Genomic DNA, 13,553 nt, shown 5'->3' with positions numbered 1-13,553 from the left:
AGAATTAACCTGCCCAAGGTCACACAGCAGGGAGGTGCCCGAGTTGGGATGGCCGGGGCGCAGGCCGTCTGGCTCCATAGCGGGTCTCCTAACCACTCAGCAATCCAGCACCCCAGGCCTCAGCCTGGGGCCTGGACACGTGGATGTTTGGGGAACTTGAGATTCCTTCTCTCCAGTAGAGGTCTGCCTTCTAAACAAGGGGGCCTGGAAAAGCTTCCCCATGCCACATGGAGGAAGAATGAATGGAACGTCTCGGGCAGCCTAGGAGCCGGGGCTGCTACAGGTGAACTGCACTCCTCACCTACGTGCCCGAAATCAAGCTGCAGAAAGGAAGGGCCACAAAGCCACCCCGTGGGGTACAGGGAGGCCATAAGGTGAGAGCTTCCAGAAAACAGCACTGTGCTCCCCACATTCACAGCCCCCAGTCCAGGCTGTGGGCCAATGCCTGGGGCAGGGAGGCACAGTGGGCACTGGGCCCATGTCAGGCCCTCTGCTCCCTCCCAGGGCTGCAGTGGGAGCTCCCTTATTGCCAAAGCAGCAGAGGCCAGCCTACACTGGGGGCCCACTAACAAGGGAGGACAAGTGAGTTATCCAGGGGAGGATGGGGAGTCCCTGACATACCACCACCTCTGCCTCAGTTTCCCCAAGGTCAGTCCTTCAGGGCCTGATCAATTGGTAACCGGGGCAGCCTCAGCTGTTCCCCAGGGACCAGGCCCACAGGGCAGCTGTCCCCCACCCCACCACCACCACCACACACACACCCCACAGAGGGTGCTGACCAGAAGGGCACAGATGGAGAGTGGAAGGCACCACTCTCTCTGCAGATGGCTGAAGAGAGTGGGGAGCCAGCTGCCACTCTGGCCACATAGGAGAGGCCTATGGGGCTGCCTGGCCGGGCAGGAGTTGGCTGCCCAGCTCTGCCTGCCTCTCTCACCATCGGGCTTTGCAGAGACCTATGAGCTAGGGGCAGGCAAGTGAGGAAGCAGGCCCCCAGCTCTGATTCTGGCTAGGGAGACAAGCCTGGTTCTCATAGTAGTGATACCTGGAGTTGGTATTCAGCATCCAGGGGGGCTCTGAGAGTAAAGGGGGAGAAATTCAATGAATTGTTAAACACGACACTATCTGTTATGAGTACTGATAACAGGACTAATAATCACCTGCTATGTCTGGGGGTTTTATGGTGTAAGATGCTCTGCTTGTACAGATCATTCTCATTTTATCCACATAACCCTGTGGGTTGGGTACAACTTGTATGTTAGAGATGGTCAGAGACGTGAAGTAACTTAGCCAAGGTCACACAGCTTGGACCTGGCTGGGCCTCCTGGTGTGTGGGCTGTAACCAAACACGGGACACCAGGTATCCGGCCCCTGCCAGGCACTTCATCTTCTCCTTTGGTTCTCACAACAGTCTATCCCCACTTTACAGAAGGGGAACCGAGGTACAGGGAGGGCTACCCATGCCTTTCTATAACAGAGGCAGGATCTGAACTAAGTGTGTAGATCCCAGAGCCCCTGCTGAGCCCTGAAGGAGAAGAAGGGGGCTTCGATAAACAGAGACCAGCAGGAAGGGCACCCCAGGCAGAAGGAACAGCACTGGCTGAGGTGGAGAGGTAGGGCATGGAGACATGCTTGGAAAGAAGTGGGATCTAACTGGGCAGCAAGGGGCAGATTCTGGAAGATTTTGAAAGTGTAGAGTTTGGGCTTAAATCTAAGGCACTGGGGAGCCAGAGAAGATGTTCGGGAAGGGAGAGGCCTGATTAGCCCTCAAAATGTGGTCTTCAGACCTACAGATAGCCTGACACCTGCTGAATCTGAATGTGTATTTTAATAAGACGCCCAGGGGATGCCAGAATTGGAGGTGTGAGAAGCCCTGGTCTAGACGCTAGGGACTTGTACTAGCAATGATGCGGAGGGATGGGCGGAGGAGTAGAGGGGAAGTTGGGTCCGGATGGGGCCTTGAAGGAGGCAGATGGGGGAAGAGCTGGGGAGGAGACTTTGGTCTAAGAAACCAGGAAAAGGGCTGGGACACCCCACCCCCTACAACCCAACAAGTGAAGGTGGGGACCGAGGAGAGGGAGAAGATATCTTAAACGTCCCTGAAGCATCGGGGCACAGGATGGGGTGCAGATCCGGAAGGCAGAGAAGAGACTGCCCTGTGTGCAATGGAATGGGGGTAGCTCTGTGGCATGTGGGGAAGCTACAGGTCCCCCCTGCTTCCCAAGGCAGCTGGAAACACATCACTGGGGCTCAGCAGTGAGGGACTGGGGTCACCAGGCCCAGAGAAGGTCATGGCATCATTGGCTGGCAACAGAGTCCAGAGATGGTGTGGGGAGAGCAGAAAGCTGAAGGTGCAGGAAGCCCTTCGTTTTGAGGGACAGAGGAGAGGGGGCAATGCTGCCGCCCCCTCTCTGAGCCCAGAGTCTGTGATCACAGACTCTGGGTTCAGGCCAGCTGGCCTCTACTCCCAGCCGGCCAGCTGGATGACTTGGGCAAACATCTCTCCATCCATTTATCTCCTCGCCTGCCAAGTGGGGACCAAAATAGCAGCTCCTATTGGGCCAATTAAATGAGGCCACATGCGTAAATCTTGCAGCCCAGGCCTGGCAGACAATGGGCACCCCGATGCATTGGCCAGGGCACTGTTATTCAGAGGGGCCTGCAAAGGAGGCAGAGAGGTGGCTGCCAGGGAGGTAGGAGGCGATCTCCAAGAACATGAGGGCCTCAGGACAGGGATAAGAGGTTAGGGCATCCTTATTATCTGCTGTGACTGAGGCCTGGGAGAGTAGGAAGACATGGTGGGGCTGGGAGCTCTTCAGCCCCTTGTTCTACCTCTAACCCTCTAGCCAGAGCAGCAGCATTTAGTGGGAAGCAGCCTAGCAAAGAGTGAAGAGCTGTCCCCACCTGTGCAAATGGCCATGAGCAACCACTGCCTGCTCAGAAGTGTGTTTTTTCTTTGTTTTCGAGACAGGACCTCGCTCTGTTGCCCTTGCTGGAATGTAGTGATGCAATCATAGCTCTCTACAACCTCAATCTCCTGGGCTCAAATGATCCTCCCACCTCAACTTCTCAAGTAGCTAGGACTATAGGCATGCCCCACCACACCAGGCTAATTTTTGTATTTTTTTGGAGAGACAGGGTCTTTTTTGGAGAGACAAGGTAGTTCAAGACTACGTTGCCCACGCTAGTCTTGAACTCCTGGGCTCAAGCGATCCTCCCACCTTGACGTCCCAAAGTGCTGGGATTACAGGTGTGAGCCACTGCGCCCAGCCTCAGAGGTGGGTATTTTTTAGACAAGAGCAGTTGACATCCAGGCTTCTCCCCTTGCAAGCTGAGTGACCATATAAATCATTGAGCACAATGCCTGGCACACAGTAGGTGCTCAATAAATCTTGGCCAACATCATTATTATGATAAAGTCCACATGAATGCCAAAGGCCCAGAACTCCACCATTTGCAGTTTGCAGAACCCTTTCACATCTACTACCTCCTCTACAAAACAGTGATGATCGTTCCCATTTAACAGAGATGAAAACTGAGGCTCAGAGAGAGGAACTTCCCAAAGCTTTGCAGTAAGTTGGCAACAGAGTCAGGACCTGAGCTCAGACCATGTGTTTTGCGGCCAATGTTCCCAGCCACCTCCCTGCTATCTCCCGTGGGAAAGCATCCTGGACACAGGCGTGGGGGTACCCACAGTCCCATGATAACGCCATCTCCCATCACACCCGCCTCAGGGCCCAGCAGGGATTGCGTTGCACATGTGACTCAGCCGCCTTCACAAAGGGAGCTGTGTCTGGTTCCCCAGGCCCGCCTCCCCCACCCACTGCCCATCCCCCAGTCGGGGGAAGAGCAGGGAGCCTGGCCTAGCCAAGATGCGGGGGAAGCGAGGTCATCCTCATCGCTAAAACGGGACATATCTAGTGGTGCTTCAGGTCCAGCCTTGGGATGCAAGCCTTGGTGCCAGCTCAGATGATAGAATGAAAGGCCGGGCACACAGGAGGGGCAAGCATGCCCAGGTCCAAGACATTTTCTGATACCTTATTTGGAGCTCCAAGGACAGACTCCATCTAGCTGGCTCCCTTGGTGAGTGGAGCCTCGGCAGGTGCCCTGCCCATGTTTAACCTGCATCTGGTTTCAAAAGCGCTGGAGCTTGTGGTCAGGGACGAGGCACTCCCCGGATGCCAGTCGGGCTCCTGTGTCCACACCTGGCTGCAGCACTGGCCTCTATCCACCCCACCCCCCGAAGGTTATCCTGTGCACTTATCCTGTGCTAGGCAGGTGACTTGCATTTTCCCCCACAACCCTGTCAAGGAGGATTTGCCCCATTTGTGAGAGGAGAAGACTGAGACTCAGAGAGGGAAAGGGACTGACTCAGGTCACACAGCTGCCTTATTTAAGTCCTGCTTTCCCCCTCCATACCGTCTTCTTGGTTCCAATGGCATCTTGACCACATGCCAACAAGAAATGGCCTTGAGCCCGATGCAGACAGATGTTCTCCCTCCCCCAGGGTCACCCTGTCCCTGCCTGCCGGGAAGGGGCCACTGCAGAATGCAGTTCCTTAGGGTTCAGGCTGGCTGGGCCTCCAAGGCCCACCCCCGCCTGCTGACCTCCCCAGCGGGGAAGGCATGCCTGGGTGCCCCGCTGCCCGAGATAGAAGGTAGACAGCGTGGCCGCCCCCTCTTCCTAAGCATGACGGAATGTCTGACCTTTTGCCTAGCCTCCCAAGAGCACTTGGCAGGAAGGTTGGATCCATCCAGAACAGGTCATCTGGCCGTACCCCTGCCCCCAGCCTTCAGAAGCCCCTGAGCCCAGAGCAAGGCTGGGCCACCTCTAACAAGCCCTTTCCTCGCCCAATCACATGCCTGCCAGCCTGGGCCCCTCTTGCAGTGTGCACGGCTGGGCGTCCAGAGGTCTGGGTTCTTGGGTGAGACTCTACACATCCCTGGATGTCACGGTGTCCTCTGCAGCTCAGGGTATTGGAGCCAGAAGCACAGCCCCTCCTCCAAGTGTGGCTCCTGGGAGGATCCCTGCCTGGCGCCCAGCTAGAAGCAGCCTTGTCTGGAGGAGCCCCAGTGGTTTGGGGGGCTCCAAACTGCCCATCACTCCTCGTAGACGCCACCCAGCATCACCCTAAAGCCCTCTGAATAGCCAACCGTGAGATTTTGCATCAAATTAGAGTTTTTTGTGCCTCAGTATCTTCATGTGTAAAATGGGGATATCCGTCTATCTTAGAGAGCCTCTGTCACTGTCACTGCCACTGCTGTATCTTTGATTTAGCATAAACTCTCCACTCTCTCTCTGTTTTGTTTTTTTTTTGTTTTGTTTTTTTGGGTTTTTTTGTTTTTTTTTTTTTTGAGACAGGATCCTGCTCTGTCACCCAGGCTGGAGTGCAGTGGTGCAATCAGAGCTCCCTGCAGCCTCAAACGCCTGGGCTCACATGATCCTCCCACCTCAGCCTCACGAGGAGCTGGGATTACAGGTGGGCCACCACACCCAGCTCGGGTTCTCTTTTAAAATCCAAATTCCCCCAGTGGAGAGGGCAGCAGAAGAGGCCTCTGACTCCTCTGTAGAAGCCTCCCTTCCTGAACTAGGGGTCCTAGCCTTGGCATGGGGTCACCAGCATCCCCTTACCTCAAGACCATCTCAGTTGCTGCTCTTGCCTCTGAAATAGTGCCTCTTGCATCAGCAGCTCCCTTGGCCCTGGCCTGTGAGGTCTGAGTGGCAGCTGCTCGGATGCCAGGCCTGGGTCAGGTGCCTCTGGTCAGGCAGTGAGGCATCATCGCTCCTGTGCCAAGGGAGCCAAAGGAGGCCCAGAGAGGTTTAGTGACTACCCACCAGGTGGCACAGCAGTGTGCAAAGATGGCAGGACTTGCTCCAACTCGAAAGGACTGTGTATCATCTCACTCGATGCCACAGTGTTCCTGGATGTCAGCTTTGATCTCCCCATGCACCCCACCTCCACCCCCACTCCCTACACACATACACACCCCATCAGTGCCCAGCACAGAATGTGTTAAAGTGTTGGCTACAAGAGACTTCCCACTGGGAGAATCATAAAGAGGGCGCCTCCGTTTCCTCACCTGGACACCAGGACTGCCACCACTTCTCTCTTGGTAAAATGAAGAGCTGCAGTTGAAACTACTCTGTGGAAAGCCCACGGAGCACCCAGCCTCCGCAACACATCCCAGAAACGCCGCCTTCCACATGTGCCTGTGCCCAGCAGCCAGGAGCCCCCAGGGTCTCCCCCTAAGTCCTGGGGCACAGATGGCTCAGAAGGCGTAATGGAGCAATGATGAAGCCACTCATTAGCAGGGGCTGCCTAATTAACAGAGGGAATGTGAGGGGTGCCATTTGCTGCCCACATGCCCCAGGGAGCCAAGTCGGTAGAGAAGGCACAGCGCCAGCACCCCACCTGCAACTCCAGACACCCACCTCTGGCTGGCTGGCGTGTGTGGCCCATGAGACCAGGGGAGGGGCCTACTGCTGCAGTTTATGGGTTTACAGACCACTGCCCCTGCCTCTCCTTCATGGAACAGACAGGGAAACAGGCCTGGAGGGAAGGGGAGCCTGGCCCAGGGTCCCACAGGAGGCAGTGGCAGGGCCGGGCCCTTTCTTCCACGACAGTTCCCTGTTCCAAAGAGTCCTCAGCCACCATGGAGGTGCCTGGCCCAGAGGAGACAAGCAGCCGGTGGAGGGAGGGACCGTTTGAAGTTCTCCTCCTGCCTCTTGCAGCCAGGGCAGGCAGGGCTGTGCTGCTGGGTGCAGGCAGCTGGGGGGAGCAGGGGAACCCTCAGCTGGCCACTGGCCAGGCCCGCCCCCAGGCCTGCACCCCGTTCCTTCCACTTGGCCCACTAAGGGAGGCTGCCTGCTCCCCAGTCAAAAGTCAAACCACCTGGGCCAACCTGCTCCCAAACCGGTTTCCATGGGATCCCAGGAGGAAGCTGCTCAGGGCGCTGCGGAAAGCAGGCAGGAGACTTCAGGTCCTGCCGCTTGCTTCCCGTCCATGCTCAGGCTCCATGGCGTCACCCTTGCCCTGCGTCCTGCAGTGTCCTTTGGACACCGGGAACACACCTCACACCCGCCAGCTTCCCGGTGCCAGGATGACCACCATGCCAGCATGCCCGGCCATGCTGTGCACTGCAAGGGGTAACCCCAGAACAGCCAGAGCCTCCACTGAGAGACGCCCAGTACCCTGAACAGGCCAAGGGCCAGGCCACACACATCGGGGCCCTCAGGGCATTGAACTAGACCTGACCGATGGCCAAGGTCAAGGGGGACAGGCTGGCAGTGGCACCCCACTTATCTTTCCTGCCCCCGTCCCCCACCCGTCTCTTACCTCCAGGTCTGGGCAGGTCCCTCACCGGCCTGTGCCTGTGTGGCCTGCTCCTCCCCTTCCACCTCCTCCCAGGGCCACAGGCACCCAGTCTGAGCTTGTCTGGGCTGGCGGGCAGCCCCGGGTGAGGCTCCGCCTGTCTGTCTCGCCCCATTTCCGGCTGCCCCACAGCCACTGCAGCCGCCACCCTCTCTTGTTCCCAGGTGTCCTTGCAGGGGCCAACCTGACCCTTAGGTGCTGAGTCCCCCCACCCCTCACCTCTTTGTGGACTTCAGCACCTCTCTCCTGGGAAGCAGAGGCTGCTGGATGAGCCCAGGGGAGTCCTTGGGTTCTCTGGGTCTCAGCGGCCGCCCAGGCTGTTGGGAGATACTGCCCTCCATCCGTAATCTGCCAACTCTTTTTGAGTTTCTTCCTGCCTCCTCCCTCAGTCCAGGCCCCGCCTGGAATCCTGGGCCAGACTCACCTGCCTGTAATAAAAACAGGCCCCAGCCAGCAGCTGGTGGGGTCAGGCGGCGGGAAGCAAGGGGGATGGGGAGTCCTGCTCATTCTTCTCTCTGAGTTTCCAGGCTCCTGCAGGACAACGGACACAGAGAGAACTGAGGTAGACAAAGGGGCAGGGATGGAAGCCTCTTCCAGGAAAGAGCTCAGCGGCCACCGCTCAAGGCATCCTGGGAGGGTGCCGAGCAGAGTCCTCCAGGCAGGCCCTGGCCCACTCGCCCCTAACTCTGCCTGCCTGGCCCCTGTCCCACCCTTCACTCCTTGTCTCAGTCTGGCAATTCTCCAGGGGAAGTTTCTCAACTTCCCCAGGTACCCCTCCTCCAGATGCTTTCTGATTCCTATATCACATCTTCAACATTGAGAACACCGTCTGAGCCCCGCCACCCCTTCTAGAAGCCATCCAGGCAATGGCTGATTTATTTTACAAAGTCTCTATCAGGTGCCGCTGTGGGTCACGCCTGGTGCGAGGTGCTGCATGCACCTCAATGCACCCTACAAACCTTCCCTCACCTCCCCTCACCCCACTGTTTCTCCCACAGTCCCCCAGGCTCCCCCTTGGCTGGGACCAGTCCCTAAGTGTCGGAATTCTTTCTTTCCTGATCCGTGTGCCCTGCTAGCACACCAAACCCAAGAACCAGCACAGGGCCTGGGATCAAGAAATTCTGGGTGATTGATGGGTGAAGAAGTATGGGAAGAAAGCACAGACGGTGGATGGATGAAAGTGTGGACAGGCAGGGGATGCACCACGCCTTCAGCGAGTGTCTATTGAGGGCCTGCTGTGCACCAGGCCCTGTGCCGGGCATGGGGGATCCTGCAGCCAAGAAAACATAGAAACCTCTGCCCTCAGAACTGTAGGAGAGATAAGAAATGAATAAGCAAGTAATTATTAAAAATATCCAGTGGCGGCGGGGTGCAGTGGCTCACGCCTATAATCCCAGTGCTTTGGGAGGCCAAGGCAGGTGGATCACCTGAGGTCAGGAGTTCGAGACCAGCCTGGCCAACATGGTGAAACCCTGTATCTACTAAACGTACCAAAAATTAGCCGGACATGGTGGCAGACGCCTGTAGTCCCAGCTACTCAGGTGGCTGAGGCAGGAGAATTGCTTGAGCCCTGGAGGCGGAGGTTGCCGTGAGTCGAGATTTCGATACTGCACTCCAGCTTGGGTGACAGAGTGAGACTCAGTCTGAAATAAATAAATCAATCCAGTGGTAAGAATTATGGAACAAAAATAAACCAGGAAAGGGGAAAGAGTGATGGAGGTGGGGTGGGCAGCTTAGATGCTCTCTGGGAAGGGACACACGCGCACGGACTGAATATGGTGAGGAAAGTGGCCTTTGGGACATCCCCCGAGGCCAGGGCTTGGTGTTTAAGGAGCAAGGAGGAGGAGGCCAGCACGATTCTGTGGCTGAACAAAGGAGCTGAGGTAGAGATGAGACGCAAGAGGTGAAACAGGGATGGGTGGACAGGTGGTCAAATGGGAACAGAGGTGGAGCCAGGTCTGGACTGGAGCCCTCTCTGACTCCCCAAGGCAGTAAAGAAGGGTTATCTGCTGGCCACAGCCCAGATCAATTCCTGAAGACCAGCCCAGACCCCACTGGCATTCCTAGTCCCAGCTCCCTCTTGCCCTTCTTCCCCATGGCAAATTCCCAACAGTCGATGCCACCTTTGCTGCACCCATGGGCCTGCAGGCCTGCTCTGCCCTATGAGTCTCCTGCTTGAGTACAGACAGGGTTGGGGTACCAGAAGGGAAATGGAGTATCAGAGAGAGGGGGATCTGCAGGATGACAGCCTGACCTCTAGGCTCCGGGGTTTCCCCACAGCCCCAGAGATGCCACCCACCCTGATAAGGACACCAAAGGAGTCCCAGTGACTTCCTACCTGCTGGCAACTCCACCACTCCTGACACCTATGCTCCATCCCCCATGCCCTCTGGCCTCAGGGACCCTGGCTTGTGATGGAGCAGCAGGGGCTGGACCTGAGGCCCTGGGCTGGGACCTTCACTCACTAGGTTCACTTGGGGAGGTTTTTTAACCTCTCTGTGCCTCAGATCATCTAGTAAATGAGGGCACATGCCTTTGCCTTGTTTGCCTTCTAAAAGTAAAGGGAAGAAGCTGCACGTGGTGGCTCATGCCTGTAATCCCAGCACTTTGGGAGGCCGAGGCGAGTGGATCACCTGAGGTCGGGAGTTCAAGACCAGCCTGACCCACATGGTGAAACTCCGTCTCTACTAAAAATACAAAAGTAGCGGGAGTGGTGGCGCATGCCTGTAATCCCAGCTACTCTGGGGGCTGAGGCAGGAGAATCGCTTGAACCCAGAGGTGGAAGTTGCAGTGAGCTGAGATCGTGCCATTGCACTGCAGCCTAGGCAACAAGGCAAAACTCTGTCTCAAAAAAAATAAATAAAATAAAATAAATAAAGGGAAGAAAAGAGACAGGGTCAGGAAATTGCTTCAGCAGGTACCTAGGGAACATTTGTGAGGTCAGGGCTTTGTCTCTGGGACTCCTCCCCCACCACCAATCCAGGACCTACCCCAGCACTCCTGGGATGAAGGGGTGGAGCCAGAGAGTGTCCAATTCTATCTCTGGTGGCTGCAGATGATAATAATAGCTATTATGTAATCCTGGCAACCAGGCACTGTGCTAGGCCCATTACAGGCATCAGCCCACAGACTTCTCACCATACCCCCAGAAGCGGAAGCCACTTTATAACTTTTTTTTTTTTTTTTTTTGAGATGGAGTCTCGCTTTGTCCCCTAGGCTGGAGTGCAGTGATGCGATCTTGGCTCACTGCAGCCTCCGCCTCCTGGGTTCAAGCAGTTCTCCTGCCTCATCCTCCCAAGTAGCTGGGATTATAGGCATGTGCCACCACACTTGGCTACCTTTTGTATTTTTAGTAGAGATGGGGTTTCACCATGTTGGCCAGGCTGGTCTCGAACTCCTGACCTCAGGGAGCCACTTTACAATGCGGGTTTTACAGATAGGGCACAGGGGGTTCAGGAACACGACAGCGATCCTACCCGGGCAGTCTGACTCCAGAACTCCCACCAGGACTCCAGGCCCCTTATCGAGCCCTGGGTAAGCCCAGTCTCAGCCTGTCCACCCCTCACCCCTACTCAGTGGAGGGCCTCAGGAAATGCAGACTCCTTCCCTCTTGGGGCACATAGGAGGTGTGGAGGGGCAGGAAGGGTCCCCAGCTCTGACATCTTGTGCTCCAGCAGGGCCGCGGGCTCAGCCTCTCTGCTCCCTCTGAGAGCTGGTGCTGCCCACAAGGTCAGGGGGTGAGCTACCTGTCTCAGAGGGAAGCCAAGGAGTTGTGCAGCTAGGGTGTTGCAGATAAGACACTTGCCACATCTACAGGGAGGACTAAATGGTCTCTAAAAATCTCTTCCTACTCACAGGTTATTTTACTTGGGCCATTTTTCACTAATTCATGTATTCATCCGCTAACCCGATATTTGCACAGCAACTACTGGGTACCAGGGCTTTAGATTTATTTAGAAAACAAACAGCCCACAGAGCAGGCTGCAGAGGCGTGATTAGCCATGGGGCTCTAGAGCAGAACGTCTGGGTCGGCATCCGGCTCCACTGACTGGTTGGTTTATCTCCCTTAGCCTTGGTTTGCTCATCTGCAGAGTGGGGGTGATAGCAATATCTATCCGTGGAGTTGTAAGGACTAAATGAGACAATGCTAAGTGCTACCACCCATGGCTGGCACCTGGCTAAGTGCTCAGTAAACATCTGCCACATCAAAATCCAGAGGAGAATTTAAATTACTAACCTTTGGGCCGTGCGAAATGGCTCACGCCTGTAATCCCAGCACTTTGGGAAGCTGAGGTGGGTGGATCACTTGAGGCCAGGAGTTTGAGACCAGCCTGGCCAACATGGCAAAATGCTGTCTCTACTAAAAATACAAAAAAATAGCCGGACATGGTGGTGCACACCTGTAGTCCCAACTACTTGGGAGCCTGAGGCAGGAGAATCACTAGAACCCAGGGGGCAGAGGTTGCAGTGAACCGAGATTGTGCCACTGTACTCCGGCCTGGGCGACAGAGAGAGACTCTGTCTCAAAAAAATAAAATAAAAAATAAAAAATAAATTACTGACCTTTTAACCCATTCTGGTCTGCAGTGTTGCCTCCTCATATTACAGCAATAGGAAAACTTTCCTTCATTCTGGCCACATCTGGAAGGTGGTCTCCATGCCACTGCTCCGCAGCCAGCCCTAGGATCAGCCCCACCATCCTCGCCATGCTTTCTAGAAAAGAGGTGAGGGCTAGCTAGGCCATGGTATTACCCTGCCTCCTGCAATCAGTTCATCAGATCAGTTCTCCACTCTCTATCCTGTGGTCACACCCAAGTTCTGTCAATATGTGATCATCCATCTATGTACTGTCTGGGGTCTGACTCCAGCCCTGGGTCTATCACTCTCCAGCTATGTGGTACTGAGCAGGTCAGGGCCCTCCTCTGAGCCTCAGTGTTCCTCATCTGTGAAATGGGGATAATGACAGGACCCGTCCTGCCGTGTTTTCAAGCGAATCACATAAGGATGCCTGGGGCGGGAGGACAGAGAACCACTCTGAAACACACTGTGCCAACCAAAAGTCTCCCCTGACTGTCCCAGCAGTTCTGAGGAGTGCCTGTCCCTGTTTTACAGACAAGGAGATGGAGGGTGACCGAAAACAACTCAAAGCAATCCACCAAGCCTCCATGAGTCAGTAGCATCAGGCCACTTCCATGTGTTCCGTGACACTGCAGAGCTTTGCTGGCACAGCTTTGGGGGCCTCTCCAGGTTTGCCCCGTGTCTTGAGTTACCTGAGTTCTGCCAGGGTCGAGATAGGAGCCACTGAGTCACCTCCTCCGGGGGCATTTTCAGCTGGGCCTCCCCATGCCTCCTCAGAGTCAGCAGCTGCTGTGTGTCAACTACCCAGAGGAAACAGGTGAAAACCAAATGTCAAGACTGGGGGCAGAGGCTGTGGCCTAGAACAAGGCAGCTCACACTGAGCGTATCCCTGGCACCCAGGGGCTTTCCTCTCACCCCTGGAGCAGGTCTGGCCTGCCCGCAGATCTCTTTCCGGGACCAGCCAGGAGCAGGCCTGGCCTGCCTGCAGATCTCTTTCTGGGACCAGATGTCCCTCCTGGCTCCTGATTTCCCTACTGCCATTTCTGCCTAAAGAAATGCCATCCACCCCCTTTATGGCCCAGTTCAAATGCCCCTTCTTCCAAGAACTCCTCTTGGAGTTATCCCATCCTCTTTTATGGGAAGTCAGGCTCTGAACCTCTAAACCCCTGAACCCCAAAGTCCCACATCCCTTTACTTATAAGAATACTGACATCCAACACTCCCAAGCACCTCTCTGTGCCAAGCCCATTCCTAAAACTGCATGGATTGATTTATTTAATCCCCATAACAATCATTTGAAGGGAATTACATAGGGGATTATAGACAGGGAGACTGAGGCCTAAAGAGATTTAGGAACCTGCCCCAGAGCACACCAGCAATAAGTGCCAGTGGCAGGACTTGAATCCATATCTCTGTTGGACCATGGGTCCATGATTTATCTCTAGGTCATACAGTTTCTCAGTGAATGTATTTTATTCATTCATTCAACGAACATTTCCTAAGTACCCACCAAGTGCCAGGCCTCAAGCTGGGCTCTGCATACATGACAAAGCCCAGAAACCATCCCTGCCTTCATGGAGCTGATGGCTTGATGAGGAAGTAAGGT

At 55.4% G+C, this 13,553-nt stretch overlaps 1 protein-coding gene and 1 pseudogene across 12 annotated transcripts in view; both read right to left on the bottom strand.

Annotated features, from left to right (window-relative positions):
- ADGRG1 (adhesion G protein-coupled receptor G1) overlaps nt 1-7,731 on the bottom strand; it is a 44,579-nt gene extending 36,848 nt beyond the window's left edge. For 2 of the 12 annotated variants that reach the window (XM_054455039.2, XM_054455046.2), the window contains exon 1: nt 7,589-7,731. The gene's annotated coding sequence lies outside the window, so the exon portion shown is untranslated. Of the gene's footprint in view, nt 1-5,628; nt 5,783-6,077; nt 6,317-7,333; nt 7,476-7,588 lie in introns of those variants that run through there. The other 10 variants (XM_054455038.2, XM_054455041.2, XM_054455043.1 and 7 more) reach the window with 10 other exon arrangements.
- Nucleotides 1-13,553, bottom strand: part of LOC129015163 (high mobility group protein B3-like) — a 29,903-nt pseudogene that overhangs the window by 5,609 nt on the left and 10,741 nt on the right.

This window comes from Pongo pygmaeus, chromosome 18 (genome assembly GCF_028885625.2).
Source record: "Pongo pygmaeus isolate AG05252 chromosome 18, NHGRI_mPonPyg2-v2.0_pri, whole genome shotgun sequence".
In the NCBI taxonomy this organism is placed as follows: Eukaryota; Metazoa; Chordata; class Mammalia; order Primates; family Hominidae; genus Pongo; species Pongo pygmaeus.
This window is presented reverse-complemented; position numbering and strand designations above follow the sequence as displayed.